The following is a 16,550-nucleotide window of genomic DNA, read 5'->3' as shown; positions in this document are numbered from 1 at the left end:
GAGGTTCACCATAATGCAGTATGCATAGCTCTTGATTTAGAGAAAGCATTTGATTCTCTTCATTGGGATTACATGCTGGAGATACTATTAAAGATGAGGGTGGGTCCCAATTGGGGCACATGGATACAAGTCCTATATGTGTCCCAGATGGCCAGGGTCAGGACGGGACAATGCATCTCCCAATCATTCATGGTAGTCAGAGGCACAGGTTAAGAATGTCCCCTCTCGTCCTTGTTGTTTACAGTTACGATGGAGCCATTGGCGGTCAAATTGCAGCAGTTGAGACAATGATAAGGGCATGCCTACCAGAACCATACTTCAGGCTGCATAATTAAATGCCTACAATATCCTTTTATAAGTCAGAGAAGCCAAAGTAGATCTGACCTGAATGATGCACATTTTGTCAGACTTCAGGAAAGATTCTGGATTATGGGTCAATTGGCCCAAATCTTGCATCTTCCCCCTCAGGGCAGGATAGTTCATACCCCTGCCAATCCCACTGGACCCCCATTGTATTGTGAACTGGAGATGTTTAGATACCTGGGGTTCAATATATATGTCCCTCTGCTGCAGATCCTCAGGAGGGCAACCTGGGAAGGGCACTTTGGCCCTTAAAAGCGAAGATTGTATTTTGGTCAACACTGCTGCTATTGCTAATGGGCCGTATAGCCCTGATTAAAATGGTAGTGCTCCCACGCTTCTATTCCTTTTTCATTAACCTCCCTATGCTACTACCTCGATACGTTTTCAAAGGCCTAGATATGATATTAGGTGAATTAATCTGGCACAAGTGTCGTCAGCGGGTTACACTCACTGCCCTCAAGCTCCCAGTGAAAGCGGAGGCTTGGGACTACCATATTTATAACAATATTATCTATTGGTGTAGTTGCAGTGGCCAGCATGATGGTTAGCTGGTCACCTTTTACAAGACGTCAGCTACACTACGCAAGCCTGGAATTCTGGAATTCTGGATGCTGCTTCTCCCTGTAAAACGCCCATCGGCAAGCTCCTCCCCATTGTTATTCACTGCCTCTCTTCAACTCTTAAGATCACTCTTTCAATGTACATCTCACTAAGGGCCATATGTAGGTGGCATACACTTTACCGATTCCTAAATACCGAATCTTACCGATTCGGTATTTAAGAATCGGTAAAGTGTATGTAGGTAAAAATTCGGTAAATGTTACCGAATCGGATTAAGTCGGTAATTACCGAATCGGTATTTACCGATTCGGTAATGAGGCATACCTTCCCATTGATTGAATCAATGGGAAGGTATGCCTCATTACCGAATCGGTAAATACCGATTCGGTAATGGGGGGAGCACATTCAAGGGTGGCAGGGTGTCACATTGACACCCTGTTGCACCCCTGATTCTTCCATGTGTGCATATGTGGCGCACATACATGCCCTAGGGGCATGTATGTCTGCCACATTGCACACTTCACAGTGCACAAAAATGCATTTTCACACCTATTCGTCATTTACCACCAACTATTAGTTGGTGGTAAATAACGAATCCCCACACCCACCACACAGTCCCCCTACATCTCATTACTGTATTCGGTATTTACCGAATCGGTAAAATTACAGATTCGGTAATTTTACCGATTCGGTAAATTACCGAATACAGAAATGAGCCCCCTACATGTCAACAGCCTAAATACCGGTCGGTAACGGTATAATTACCGAAAATCGGCCGTTACCGACCGGTATTGGGCTACGTACATGAGGCCCTAAGTCCCTGCGATTTCCCTCTTTGGGCTGCTGGCCAGTCCTTTGAGAATCCACCCGTTGCAGCTCTGGTTAGTACGTGGTATCTCCACTTTCTCTGACCTATTCACTTACATTTGAGGCCCTAATGACTGAATTCGATATCCCACAGGCCATTTCCATACCTATATCCAGATTAGATGATTGTTGTCCATCCAGTTTAACATTTAGTGCTCGGACATGACCCCTAACAAGATGACCATAAGGTTGTATACTATGGGAGATGGTAATAGATTGGTTTGTTGGCTTTATAAAGCTCATATCCAACACTAGGACCAGACCAGATGTTCCCGCCGCACAAAATAGGAAAACAGCATAGCCAGGGCATTCCATGACTCAGAGTGGCAATGCATATTGCAGTAACCACAAAAGGTAATGAAACAGGATAAAATAAGACACAAATTACATAGGTCTAATCAATAGAACTGGAGATATGCAGTTTTAAAGATTTTAGTAAAAATAGCGCCAAAAGGCATAAAGCACCAACTTGGAATCGGGTTACACCAGACCAGGACAAACTCACAAGCTCAGACCGACTGTAATGGAGCATGGACCGGATATAGGGACTTGCTGAACAAAGTACCTTAAATCCTGGTTTGTGGAGCATTGCAAGGATCCACGTTAAAGATGTACCTTGCAGCCAAAGCGATGCGTCGGTACTGAGATGCGGCGAGGCTGTGGTGCGAGCTTCTGCTGTATCAAGGATCCCAAAGACTAGGGCTTGCGATGCAAAGTCTGGAGTCAACAATGCATTGCGCAGTCCACGCAATGTGTAGGTACCGAGGAGCTGCAGTCAATGAGGGATGCGAGGGCCTGCACTGGGAAGGACCCACATAGTGGCGGTTCCGATGTGGTGACTGACTGCAATGCGATGTGGGTATTTGCAATCTTTCTGAGCCATGCAGTGGCAGCAATGTGTTGTTTCTGTTCTGAGTTGCAACGTGCAGCAGTGGAGATACGTCTTCTGTGCTGGATCCACAGAGGCTGATAGAGCCGCTTAGGGTCCAGGACTAGGTGGCCCCACTTAACAGGGTAGAATCGCAGATGGCAGAGTCCAGGTGCAGATGCAAGTTTGTTAGAAACCTGTTGTGTCCTTGAGACTTCAGTTCAGGAGGCCAGTCAACTAGCCCTTAGAGTCACTCTGGGGTTCTGTGTTCAAGAGATGCAGATCAAGTTCTTCTCACCCAGGAAAAAGTACAGCAGATCAGCACAGCAGGGCAGCAGCCCTTCAGAGTGGCAATCCAGCAGAGTGGCAGTCCTTCAAGCAGCACAACAGTCCTACTTCCTGTCCCAGTATCCACAGGTCCAGAAGTGAACTGAAGAGTTAGTGTCTGAGGTCCAGTATTTTACCACATTGTGCTTTGAAGTGGGGAGAAGCTTATAGAGGTATGCCTTTGAAGTGCACAGGTGTCTTGCTTCCCTGCCATGCTTCAGTATAATTACAGAGGTATGCAGCCATTTGTGTGGAGGCAGGACACAAGCTAGTCAAGTATAAATGGAGCTAAACCTACCTCCAGGTATTATGAAAGCAATGGAAAGCTGATCCAAAACAATAAAAGATAGAAATCAAGAACACCTTACTGAAACAGTTGTCTCATTAAGCCTAGATGTAGATCACCTTGGCAACAGAATAGTGTAAATAGAAGAAGCAATAAAAGCCTGGCTACTAAAACAACTTCTTCAGAGAGCAAACTTGAAACATTACAACCTCATGTTATTATTCTACATTTAAAACATGATGTCTCGGAAAACAGGCCCAGAAGGGCCAAAATAAGGATTCATAATACCTCTAAGGAAACTTACGAAAATAACAGCTATGACAATGTATAATTATTATTCAGCACCATACAGAAAGTTAAAGAGATAGTGGGCAGAAAGAGAGAGAGCACACTTTGGTGTCTGCTGGAAGAATGTGGTCTCCGCAAGATCCATAGACATCTTAATTACGCTGTTATCATATCCCAAAAAGATAGTTGAGAGAAAAGATATTGACTCTTAAGCAGAATGTGGACCAATCCGCATTAAAAACTTAAACTATTAAGTGATTCCCTCTAGAAGAAGAAACAACATTTTGATAGACCTTACCCGTGAATTGCTGTAAGAAATTGGGTTATTAGTGTAGTAATTATAAAACACTGGAATGAAGGCAAGTTTATTCATCTGTTCAGTCACATCATGAATGTCTTAACTGTCATTTTACAACAATTAATCACATCAACATTCCACAGTGAGTGTGAGGTTCCCAGTGCTCACTAAAATAGTGGAAATGAATAAAAGACTATCACAATACATAACTTATTTATATGAATAACATGTTGTGTACATATAAAATACACTACAATTAGTTGTAAGGATGTGAGTCCCTTACAAGTAATAAGACCACAACTTCTCTTTACTGGAACCCAGGTACCCCATTGGAGCACCTAACTTTCTCAGGGTGCCAATGTAGAGCACACCAATGCCTAGTTGGGGGAGGTAAGAGGGCTGTTAACCCTAGTTCATTGGTATGCAACAGCAACAACAACAATGTCCAGTCAATAATTTTTCTTATAAAAAAAGAAAAAAGAACGTATATCGCACATGCACAACTAAATACTACACATTAAGTACAAATATATATTGTAAATAAAAGGTACCCTCTTGGTAAGCAGGAGTCTGGTAGCCAGTTCATGGTTTATTCAAGAGGATTGCCAGTTAGTTACAGCTTACAAGTTACTTGAGGTAAACCCCACCAGAAGCAGCATCCTCCCTTTTCAGCCCGCTCTATCTAACTGCCAACCAGTCTCTCGTCACTCACCCACATTCCAAAACATCACACACTGGCTGAGCAGAGCAGGGAACAATGGTTATATGCACAGAATACATCTAAAGCATAGCAGATTATAACACATTTCTTTCCCTTATGAAATAATAAAATGCAACAAGGAAACATAAAATAGAAAATGATACAATTAATAAATCCAACACTTCTCTGTTGCATGAGTTTCCTTACATGTAGGTTAGGGCCACAAATATCAATATTAGGATTAGCAATTACCTAATTGCGATTTTCTGTGAAACGCAATTAGGTCATCGCTATTGCTAATGTATGAAACTCCATGAATTTCATTTAGCGATTCCTAGAGGGTCAAAAATCAACCTACATCATGAATATTAATGAGGTAGGTCGCAATTTGTGACACATTAGAATCACTAATATGAAACAACAAGTCCTGTGCACACGTAGTAAGAGTATTAACAAAGTCTGTGATAAACGTAGTATTTGTTCAAGCATAAATGGAGATATGAACAAGATGCCAAAAACCAAGGACACAAGGCGTTTCTTTTGGGTGAGGTATATTTTTGACCTTCATCAGAAGACAAAGCATCAAAGGAAAAGACCAGCCGACACGTGTTTCGTCAATCGGGTAGTCACCCGTGACTCTTCAGGGCTGAAGTGAGTGAAAGCGCAAACAATCGTAGGATTGGTAGAATATGCCAATCCAGTCAGATCGGGTCACAATGCAAAAGAGAGAAAGCCAGTGGTGGCGGACAAGGATAACAAAAAAACACACTAAGGGAAGACCAATCCATCGAAACCCTCGGTAGCACACAATAGTGAACGGGCGGGTGCAGCCGTCACTGGGGATCTCCATGTTCAGGCTGATAAAATGGAAGTGACTGAGTACGTACTCAGTCACTATTGTGTGCTACCGAGGGTTTCGACGGATTGGTCTTCCCTTAGTGTGTTTTTTTGTTATACTTGTCCGCCACCACTGGCTTTCTCTCTTTTGCATTGTGACCCGATCTGACTGGATTGGCATATTCTACCGATCCTACGATTGTTTGCGCTTTCACTCACATCAGCCCTGAAGAGTCACGGGTGACTACCCGATTGACGAAACACGTGTCGGCTAGTCTTTTCCTTTTGATGCTTTGTCTTCTGATGAAGGTCAAAAATATACCTCACCCAAAAGAAAGGCCTTGTGTCCTTGGTTTTTGGCATCTTGTTCATATCTCCATTAATGCTTGAACAAATACTACGTTTATCACAGACTTTGTTAATACTCTTACTACGTGTGCACAGGACTTTTTGTTTCAATTACTAAGTGGACCCTAGCCACTTTTTTTTTCTGGGTTTTTTTTGGGTTTCCTCTGACCTTGTAGCACCGTATTACTCTCTGTTGTTCTCTTTTTTCACACTACCGCTACCAGTTTCTAGCACCATTCTTCCTGTACACTCAAAACCCTACGTAGACTTTCCAGGAATCACTAATATCACCACCATTTCCATGATTGCTTCTAAATAAATCAATAGATATATATATTTTTTTAATGTAGCCCGTTTTCCTTAAAGGAAAACAGCTTGCATTTAAAAAAGAAAAATGAAAAGTTTTCTTTTCATTTTTTAAGAGCAAGCAGTGGTCCATGGGTTACCACCAACGGTGGTCAAATGCAAATGTTTTGTGGCTGCTTTCAGTCGCATAACATTCCTACATACCGCTGTGATTCTGTATTAGGAAGGGATGCCCTAAACAAGCCCTTACTGATAGTGAATCGGTAACCCATTTTGTGATTCAGTAATAGGTTACTGAATCGCAAAATAGGGTTTGGTACATTGGAAAAGCCTTTTTCCGGTCGCAAACAGCCCAATTCTACGACATTAAGAAAGGTGCATATGTGTGGCCCATAGTCTCCAGATCGGCGCCATTGTTGTAAATAAAAGGTCCCCTCTTGGTAAACAGGATCCTCCCTTTTGAGCCCACTCTATCTGTCAACCAGCCTCCAATCACTCATCAACATTCCATGACTTCACACACTGGCTGACAGAGCAGGGAACAGTGGAGATATGCACAGAATACAACTAAAGCATAGCAGAGTATAACACTATACAATCAGGTAGATGAAAATACCTTTGATGACACCCTCAACACACATTATACAATTATAACCATAATGCCCTCACTTGTACTAGATGCCATATCACAATATAGGGGGCTATCCTTATCAATAAAGCAGGTCCACTGACTGGGTCAGGATGACAGCACATTAGTAAAAGCAGTAAGCTGTTATAATTCACCATTGTAACACCACTGAATTCAATAACGTGAGTATCAATATTCAACACATGTAATAATCCACCATTACAACATCAGTGTAGTGAATGGGTACTGTTTCACACTGGTTGTCTTGGAATGTTGGTACAAACAATCCAAGATCAGAACAAAGAATAACGGTGGGATAGGGTAATCAAAAGGGAAGGCAATAAAGGAGGAATACGCCTTTAGTGTACATCTGGTAATATGGCACATAAAGCTTCTGCACTGGTCTGATTCATGAATTGTGGTAGCTGGGTTAGGTGATATGGTTCAAATACAGGAGAATCATGCTTCACATGCTGGACATGCTCTTTTGTAAGAGGGTTCACCCAGAATAATCACCATCATCATCACTGTACCTTTCAGATAAATATGATAAGGATGCAGAATGACATGTAGACACGTTTCATGCTCCAACACTTCCTGGCACTCTCCTTGATGACCTCACCAACTTTTAGATGTTTAAGGATTCAGCTTCTACCTTTCTGTACACATCTGAAGATACATACCCTCACCATATCACTAATGTTGACCTAAGACTCTACCACTTTATGCAAACTGACATGACAGGCTTTTGACTTAAGTTGGTATTGCGTAACATAGATGTGTTCTTTGTGGAAGCAGCGATGTCGTTAGATTGGAAAAGTTGCAACTTGGTCATAAGCCACCATAGGCATATGGTAGACGTAGGCTCTCTTTTGTTTAACAACAAAAAAGGTGGCATCCCTGTGACTGAAAGTGTTGTGATTCTGTAACTCTACAACCGATCCCTAATTATAAGTGATGGGGACAGTCTACCCACTATTGAACAGGCGATCATTCACGGCAGTTCCAATATGTTTAGTCTTGTGGGTCTGAAAGGAATTAGGACATTTCATTGGAAGAGAACTGTACACCTTTGTCAGTGAAAAATTCCCCAGTAAACTCTCTCAGCTAAACACTTTAATGAGAAAATCCAAAACAACAGATGTGCTAATCGTTTCTGTAAACATTACCTTAGGCCATTTTGAGTGGTAATCCACATGTACTACTGCATAGTCCATGTTCAACCGTACACCATTACAGGGTCCCTAAATGTCTAGACCTACATTCCGCCAAGCAAAAGATGACCAGGGTACAAAGTTTTGGACTAATGCTGATGATTTCTTGACTCTGAGAGTGTACAGAGGCCTGCTAACCTGACCGCAGTGCCAGTGCCCTGATTCTTAAATGAGTATGTTTTGGTTGGCCTACATCCAAATGGCATATGCTAACTTATTTCTAAGTCCATAGTATATGATACCAGGGGTACTCATGGCCTGTAAGTTATATTATTCATTCAAGGACTGCAGCACTTGGAGTGCCTCTATGAGTGAGACAGGATATACATGCCTCCCACTCTGGCACTGCAGACTGGAAGGGCAGTTTAAATCTGCTCAATCTGCTAACTCAACTTTACAGTTTTAACCAATGGCAAAGTCCAAACTCCCTTCTTAATGCTTGTTAGTCACCCCTATATCAGGCAGGCTGCAGCATGTAAAAGACACTAGAAACCAGGCAAATATAATTTTTAATGTGAGAAAAATTGGTAACCCCATTGGCGAGTACAGAGTTACATGCTGACAACTCAGCTTTGTTAACTTCTGAATGATACTGCCAAAATTGGTACTTCAAGGTATCAAACAACTCATTACATTAAGCCACACTTGATGCCTAAGTCGAAATTAATATAACATTTTGCCACATGCAACTTTTTGAAAGTTGCCACTCTGTTACCCAGTTTTCTAGTGCCCATTTACTGAGGCTGGCGACAAGACAGCCTTCTGCCCGCCTTGGGAGACGTGCCAATGGCTGCCTGGACTAGGAGGAGGTGTTACCCAAAAGAGTAGCTTCAAAGGGGAAACACTGGCCAAACTGTTTTTTCAATGGGTGTGTAGCCCTTAGGTAGCTACATCTCTAGAGCGGCCTACCCAGCTCCACACACCAAGAGAAGGGTTCTCATATCTTGGGAGTGGGCAGAATAGAGCACTCTGGGATAGCTCAATGCCACAGTTCACCACAAATTGTCATCAGGTGAGAGGGAACCTAGCAGCCCATTGGCTACTGACCATGACCTCCCTTGAGGGCACTTTCTGCGCACAAAAGGGGCTCCTCTGGCACCGTGAACTCAGATCTCACATGGTCTAGAGAAGAGGGCCAAAGAAGGACTGCTCTGCTGACACTTGAACTGGTAAAAAAGAGGCTGCACTGGAGTTGGACTGCATCTGTTGCTCCTTGGGCTAGTGAAGGAAAGGGATGTGCCTGTTGTGCTCATGGAGAAGTCATCCCCTGAGCCCAGCTAGGAGCAGAGACTCCCAAAGACAGATGGCTGACTTCCTGTTCCTAGCAAAGGGCCTCAAAAGCTGAAGCCTGCCTGGGGGAGTTGGTAGCCCAGTTCACTGGATCATCGTTCTTCTTTGCATTGCAGCCCGAGAGACTGAGACCCAACACTCAAACTTTTTGCTCTAGTCTGCTGGACCTGGGAAAGTTGTCGGAGTGCAACTTGGTCTCCCAGAAGGAAAGTTATAAGCAAAAGTAAGAAAATGTTTAGATTGTTGTGCCCAGTGAGCAACAGTCCAATGGGGACTAGACTTCTGCTGGTCCAAAGAGGGATTCGAGGGACATTGAACCCTGTGGCCAAAGTCACCCTACCAGAACTGTGGACTGAGAATGGCCCTAGGAAGACCCGTCGACCAAGCAGCATCCTTCAGCATCCTTTATCCCTTGCATCGGGACCATTCCATAGAAGTCAACGGCAAGAGACCACTGATTCTAGAACTGGACTAAAGACTGCTTTTCTTGTCGAGGTAACTGTTTCTTCAAATCTGCCTAAAGCAACTTTAAGGACATGCATTCCACTTTGCCCAACATTTTCTTGAAAAAGTTTCAAGTACCAAATTAATTGAATTTGCCAATGCCTGCTTGTGGTTCAGAGAAAAGATTTGATTTTCTGTTTCTTTGAAAACCTTTGTCTCAGGAACCCTCCAAGGGATATTTTTCATGTTGGTGTCCATACATTCAGTCAGTTTTTTTTAAATAAATTGGTGTTAGATTTGTTTCTTTATTCTTAAATTGTTTTGGTGCTGTTTAAATGCTTTACACTTGTTGCTTTGTTGAAGCCTGACTGCTCGAAGGCGCAGCTACCCAGGTTTGAGCTAGGTTTCAATAAATGAAACCTGACTGATCCTAGAAAGATTGGTAGTTTATTACACGGTGAGGTCTCACAACCACACCATACAACATACCCCATTTCCTCCCAAAATTCAGTTGGTGTAATGAAGTAAGGCAACCTCAAGATGAAACGGGTACAATTTAGTTGGTGAACAATATGGATGTCAGCAACTGAATCTTACAATAGTCATCTTGGAATGTTGGCAGAAATGTTCCAAGACCAAAACTAAGAACAATAGAGGGGAGGGAAGAAAACAAAGGGAATGAGACAAAGGAGGAATAAACCATTAGTTTACATCTTGAAATATGACAGCTGCCTAAATCACAGATTTTGGAACAGTGTTGTTTGCTATATTATGTTTGCTGGATTGAGATTTATTTTAAGACAACTATTTGCTCTCAGGTTTTGCATCATTCTGATTTTGTGCTGATTTTTGAAACTCAAGGTTTATGCATTTGAAATGATAACGTTTGATGTGGAGAACAATCATTGGTTGTGTGGTGTTTTTAATTTCAGAACAAAAGACCTGAAAGGATATGCATTTTTAATAGAAAAGAGGAATGACTTCTTGGCCCAAGTAGAAATATGATGATTATTGTCAGACCCATCATCCTTAAGGTGGCCTTCCACCGAAAATCTTGCCTTTACCCTCCTATTTTTCTAAATTTGTTTTAAACTGCCAACTCGACTCGGCAATATAACCCTCTTGCCAAGCCTAGAACTCCCTTTTTATTGCATGTGTCCCCCCTAAGATAGGCCCAAGACAGCCCATAGGTCAGAGAGCATGGCAATTAAAGATTTGAGCATTTAGTTTTAGGTTCTAGAAGTCCTGTTAGTGAAACACTCACAAATTCGTTTTTCACTACAGTGAGGCCTATCAATTCCATAGGATAACAATTAGGTTACCTAATTACTTTTAATAAGTTCTAACTTTTGATTGGGAGCACGTAGAAAAGCCATGTTTGGTATCTGAGGAACTATAATTTAAAATCCCCTTTAATAGCAAAGTTGGATTAAGGCACAATCCTAGAAATTACACTTTTAGAAAACCATTGGGTGCCACAATTGGCCTTTGTGTATTTCTCCTAGAAAGTATAACATTGGAGGGTTTGGGTGTTGGCAGGGTGGGCCATCAACTTTTTGATATGGGGTGGAGTTGTCATCTACCATACTTACAATTCAGAGGCACTGGCTCAGTTTACACACTGTGGCCTTCACCCTAGCCGATTGTGCCCCAGAATGACTGTGACTAGGGCAGGGAGGCAGGACATCCCAGACACCTCTGTTGGGAAAAACATCAGGATTTCTCCCACTTCAAAGCTGGCGCCATGCATAAATATTGGACCCTCTTCACCTTCTCAGCACGAGAGCACGCCGAAGTCGGCACACAATCACCTACTCATGCTATAATTATGTCGACCTCGGCTTGTTCTTGTGCAGCATGCAGTATTGTCAGTTCTGTGTGCTGCACGAGAGCACGCCAGCGTCAGCGTGCAATCACCCCCCTCATGTGGGAACAAGACTAGAGCACTCCAGAAGAGGCATTCCCTTCCCATAGTACCGAAATTCTACATGCTATAATTATGCCACTTTTTTTTACAGTGTTCAATCACAGATATCAACTTAATACCGCATAAGAAAGGACATCTAATTAGATGCCTCTCCTTTTCCCAAAAAAAGAACGTGAGGAGGTGTTTTTTCTATTTGCAACACATAATATAAATATTTAAGAAAGACCGAATACCCCATATTGTTTTGCCATAATTTATGATATACATATTGTGGTCCTGAAGAGTGTAGTTTTGCATGCTTGATACCACCGAAACGTACATCGACTGGATGTGACAAACCCCAGCTCACAACAGAAATCATCCTTGGATTCAATCTAAGATGTATGTGAGATTAGGCTGGCGTATGAATGTGTGATTGTTAGTGTGAATGTGTGTATGTGAGGTATAAAGTAGAGAGTGAATGTACATATTGGGCATTATATGGAAAAAATTGGCTAAAAAAAAGTTTTTATAATACATTGTGCTTTTGTCATGTGTATATATATGTACATTATTTTTTGATAAACTTGTATATTTTGTGTTGATCTATACATGGATAATATAAATGAGTTTGAAAATAAGATGAAAAAGGACTATAACATATAATAGAAATACACTAATTTCATAAAAGCCTTAATGTACATGGCATCAGTTGTTGGTCGAGACATCAGGCACTAAAAGCCAATTCAGAAGATATACATGTCAAGTGGGATTTTATTATATTTTTCTTATCATCTCTTAGTTTGTGCATGAAAATGTGACAGTAGTAATGACGAAGACTTATTTTCCAGAATTATGTGTGCACAAGGAACTTGCTTGGATATTTTTAAATAAAAATTAAGACTATTTGAGGCAGTGATGTCCCTTCCAAGACAATTGACTTAAGCAGCATCAGGAGACGTTCTGTAAAATAGCTCGCACAATACAATCTATAGAAGCTACATCTAAAAACATGTCTTTTTTTCTGTCCCTCACTGCCAGGGAAAAAATGGCAGAGAGGGAGAGAAAAAGCAGCAACGACTCCCTACCACATGGGAGAAATTTTCCAAGTTGTGGAGGTCATTCACTTTTTGTTTTCAGAACAAACTTAAGCTTCCGTAAAGATTTTTAAGTTAAACCATCCACTGTTTAGGAAACCAGCATCAGCTTTTATTGGACCCTATTTCAAAGGGTTCACCAAATTCATATTAATTAGTAGTCCCATATTTTAATGTCTTGTACATATCAAAATATATTTTTGCATTATAATGAATGGATAGTTTTTCTTTGCATTTTGTCACAGGATCTGAGTTGGATGTCTTGATTCTAATAAGTGCCACTGTCTTAAGGGGCTCCTGCTTATTGGCTGGAGGTTAGTGGGAATGAAAACTAATGGATGTAAGCAGTTTGAGTGTACCCAGAGAAATCTACGGTACTCCAGTACCACAGTTCCAATGTAGGGTAGGAGAGAGGTCAATTTGGCCAGGTCAAAAGCTACCCTTAGATAGAAACCTTTTCACCAACTTGTGACTAGTATATAATTTTAAAACATACCACAATGCACGAGGCAAGATTATGTTTTTGTTCCTACAGAGAAATATTATCTCAAGAAGGGTAGGATGAGGGAAAGCAGGAAGGGTAGGATGGCGGAAACAAAGAAGGATTAAACCTTAGTCCCTAGGCTGGGAGTAGTAGAGGTGCTATCTGACAATAGTATTCAATTTGGTGACTCACAAAGGGGCCGCATACAAAATGTTAGCCGAGAAAAAGCACAACACCATAGACAGAATCAATGGCTTACACTAACAGCATCACTCTTCAAGTTCATCTACACTTTGTAGCCTTAAATCGCTGGCTCCTCCCTTTGAGCATAAGCGTAATGACTTTCTCCACCATCATCCGAAAGACACCTGGCCTACCCTCCACTAATGAAGCACTGTGTGCTGCTTCACACAGTTCCCCGCCTCCACAAGTCCTGCAGGCTTCTAAAGGCTTTAGACAGGTGAAAGGTAACTTTTTAAAAGTACTTTTTGCACAATGTGTGTTACAAATCTGACTTTACCAATGGAGTGGGCTTGTAATAAATGCTGCTGCAAATCCTGAGCCCTCCATCCAAGTCAATATGAATGGGAGAGCAGAGTGTGACTGGAGTTGGAACTGCTTTTAATACATCTACACATTTGTTCCTCATGGGTGTCTTTCAGAAAGTCATTAAGGGCTTACTCCTTGCGATTCCTGGCACTTCGCATTTTTATTTACTACACAAATTTGATCGGTGGTGTTATGCTTGCACGTGTGCCATTGACCGTGGCATACTGAAGGTAATTCTTGGCTTATAAAGGCACCCTTGCCAAATGTTGGTGCTGGCACACTGAAGGCAATTCTTTGCATAATGGGCACCAGTGACAAAAAACTGTCAAAGACATACTTGAGGTAGTAGCTGGCACACTGGAGGTTATTATTGGCATAAGGGGAGACAACTGTGGAGTATGGGAGGGGGTAAAATGACAAAATAATGGCCCTGACATACTAGAGGTAATTTTTGACATAAGGGTCACCCATGGTATGTGGACAGCACTAACTGCACAATTCTGGAACTTGCATATTGTATACCTAAGGGCATAGCCATGGCATACTGAGGCCACTCATGGCTATATGCTGGCCTAGCACAATAGAAGGAAATGCTTACATATGGAGGCACCCTAAGCACATTTTGAAAAAAATAGGGTGTCTAGTTCTGGAAAGACACAGGTCTCATTAGTCTGGCACACCATGAAAGGACTTTAACACTTAATAATTGTGCTTTCAGAGTCTATGGCTCTTGAGCACCTGATGTGAAAATCGTGCCTTGAAATGGATTATCTAATCTATTGTTTTAAGAAAGTTTCTTGGCGAGACCTTCAACCCTTTCTGAGAAGAGGTCATGCTTACTTCCTTTGCTGTCTCGCCACATATCAAGACAATTATTGCCTGCCACAACCAGCTGTTGTAGTATAAATTATTGAGCTTCCCTGTTCTGTTTTTTGTCGCACTATATCCTCTTCAGAGAACACATCATTTTTGTGCAATACAAACCGAGCCAAGTAATGTTCCCTTGGCACATCATGTCAGCACCCTATTATACGTGATATCTAACATATACATTTGTTCTTCGTTCTATTGTTAATATTAATCATGCTGTTATTGTGGAGCTGCAACTAATTTATTTTTAATGATGTCATGAGATTGTGGTCTTGCGAAATCCCTTAGGAGGAAGGTTCCGTATTAAAGGTCATATGATGGCACTACCTGTAATATCATTAATGCCAAAGGATGGATGATGTCACTTCCGCTACCACCGAAATTTTGGTAAATCGATGGCCATTGTGTTCCGGAGAACTTGTTACTCGTAATTTCCTCTTAGTAAAGAGCAACCAATCACACCCAGAGGAGTATCTCGGCGCTCGACCGACACACAACCAGCATCCGGCACCTAAACCAGCCAGGGCTGCAACAGTTGATTGAATTTGGCAAAATCAGATCGGTAGCAGAGATGGAACAGAAGTTAATCCCATGCTGTGGAGGAAGTGTCGTTGAATACTCTGCCTCCATATCGCAAAGCAGACACATGGACGTCATTTCGGGGTCACCAGGGGTCACAGCTGCGACACCTGGCTTGCCCTTTGTGAGACCGCTGGCACTACCTTTGCAACCCCTCGCCTCAGAGGTGGAACACATGGGGCTCCACTTTTCTTATTTTCTGCCTTTTTTATTACTCCAATAGTTATAAATATTTTTTATTCACTATTAGTGTAATAAAAAATGATGTACAGTTAGCTGGAAGATGACTCTCGCTGTCAGATGAGGTAAACAAAACATGATTTTAAATGTATATTGTGTGCCAGCTTGCATGTGAGAATGTGTTTGTATATGTGTGAATGTGTGTGTGTATGTGTATACATTGTGTGTGAGTGAAAGTAAACAACAAATGGAGTGTGATGTCACTTCCACTACCCCTCGCATGTTTGTGAATGGACGTCCATGAGCACAGAAGTGGGGAGTGGTCAGTGGCACCTTCTTGCTGGATCTTAGCGTGCGAAGGGGGCAATAGTAGCGCAGTTTGCCCTTTAGGTACCGCTTCTGTTGCAGTGTTTTCTGCTCACTATTATTGTTCCAGAGAACGAGAAGTATCAGAATGCCTCACAAAAGAACTAGACATATTCTGCACAATTAATCATGTAGATTGCAACTAATAACGCAAAACAGTTACAGTTTGAGTACATTGTTGGATCATGTACCATTAAAGGTCAATACATATGTAAAATACTTGTGAAAACGTAAACATCATTCAACGTATAACAGAAAAGATGCTGAATGATGTTGAATTCAAAAAGAAAGCGACTGAAATGCCTTCTTTTTCTGGGAGTAAACAATCGTCCTCTGGTGGCCACACTTCCAATACAAACATTCACCGAGAGGTAGAAAGCCCAGAATATGTGTGAGGTAAAGCAGCCACAAAGCACCATCGATCACGTAAACTACCAAAGTAAACACCCAGGAGAGAAACTTACGGCAGATTCGGAGACTGCATTGAAATCACGAGGCCATTATTGTGGTGCAATAAAAGCCGCTTCGTCGCTTGTATTGTTTCCAATGAATCACATTACTGGGCAGAGAGACGTGTCCTGCAGCTGCAGCCTGTAAATCCAGGAGCCGATTGATTTCTTACTCTGGGGCCAAAGTTTCGAAGGCTCATTACCGAGCCTGCGAAAGTTTCAGCAAGACATGATGCTTACTAATGTATAGCACCGCAAACACCAGCAAGTAACCCCGTGCTCAAAGCAAAATGCGCTACAAATCCGTCTAGAGGCCCAAGAATCCAGGGCCTCCTCGCAGAGGTTCTAGGTCTCACAATAGGCAGAAATGAAGCAACCCCACTGTAATGTCTGGATGACGTTTATAGCGCTTTACAGATTCCAAATACAAAAGCCTCTGTGAGGT

The 16,550-nt window shown here is 42.0% G+C and overlaps 1 protein-coding gene across 3 annotated transcripts in view; it reads right to left on the bottom strand.

Moving 5' to 3' along the window:
- GAS2 (growth arrest specific 2) overlaps positions 1–16,550 on the bottom strand; it is an 851,053-nt gene that overhangs the window by 348,370 nt on the left and 486,133 nt on the right. The gene's annotated exons all lie outside the window — the stretch shown is intronic.

Source organism: Triturus cristatus, chromosome 3_1, assembly GCF_964204655.1.
Source record: "Triturus cristatus chromosome 3_1, aTriCri1.1, whole genome shotgun sequence".
Lineage (NCBI taxonomy): Eukaryota > Metazoa > Chordata > Amphibia > Caudata > Salamandridae > Triturus > Triturus cristatus.
Note: the sequence above shows the minus strand (reverse complement) of the source record. Positions and strands in the feature narration are given on the sequence as shown.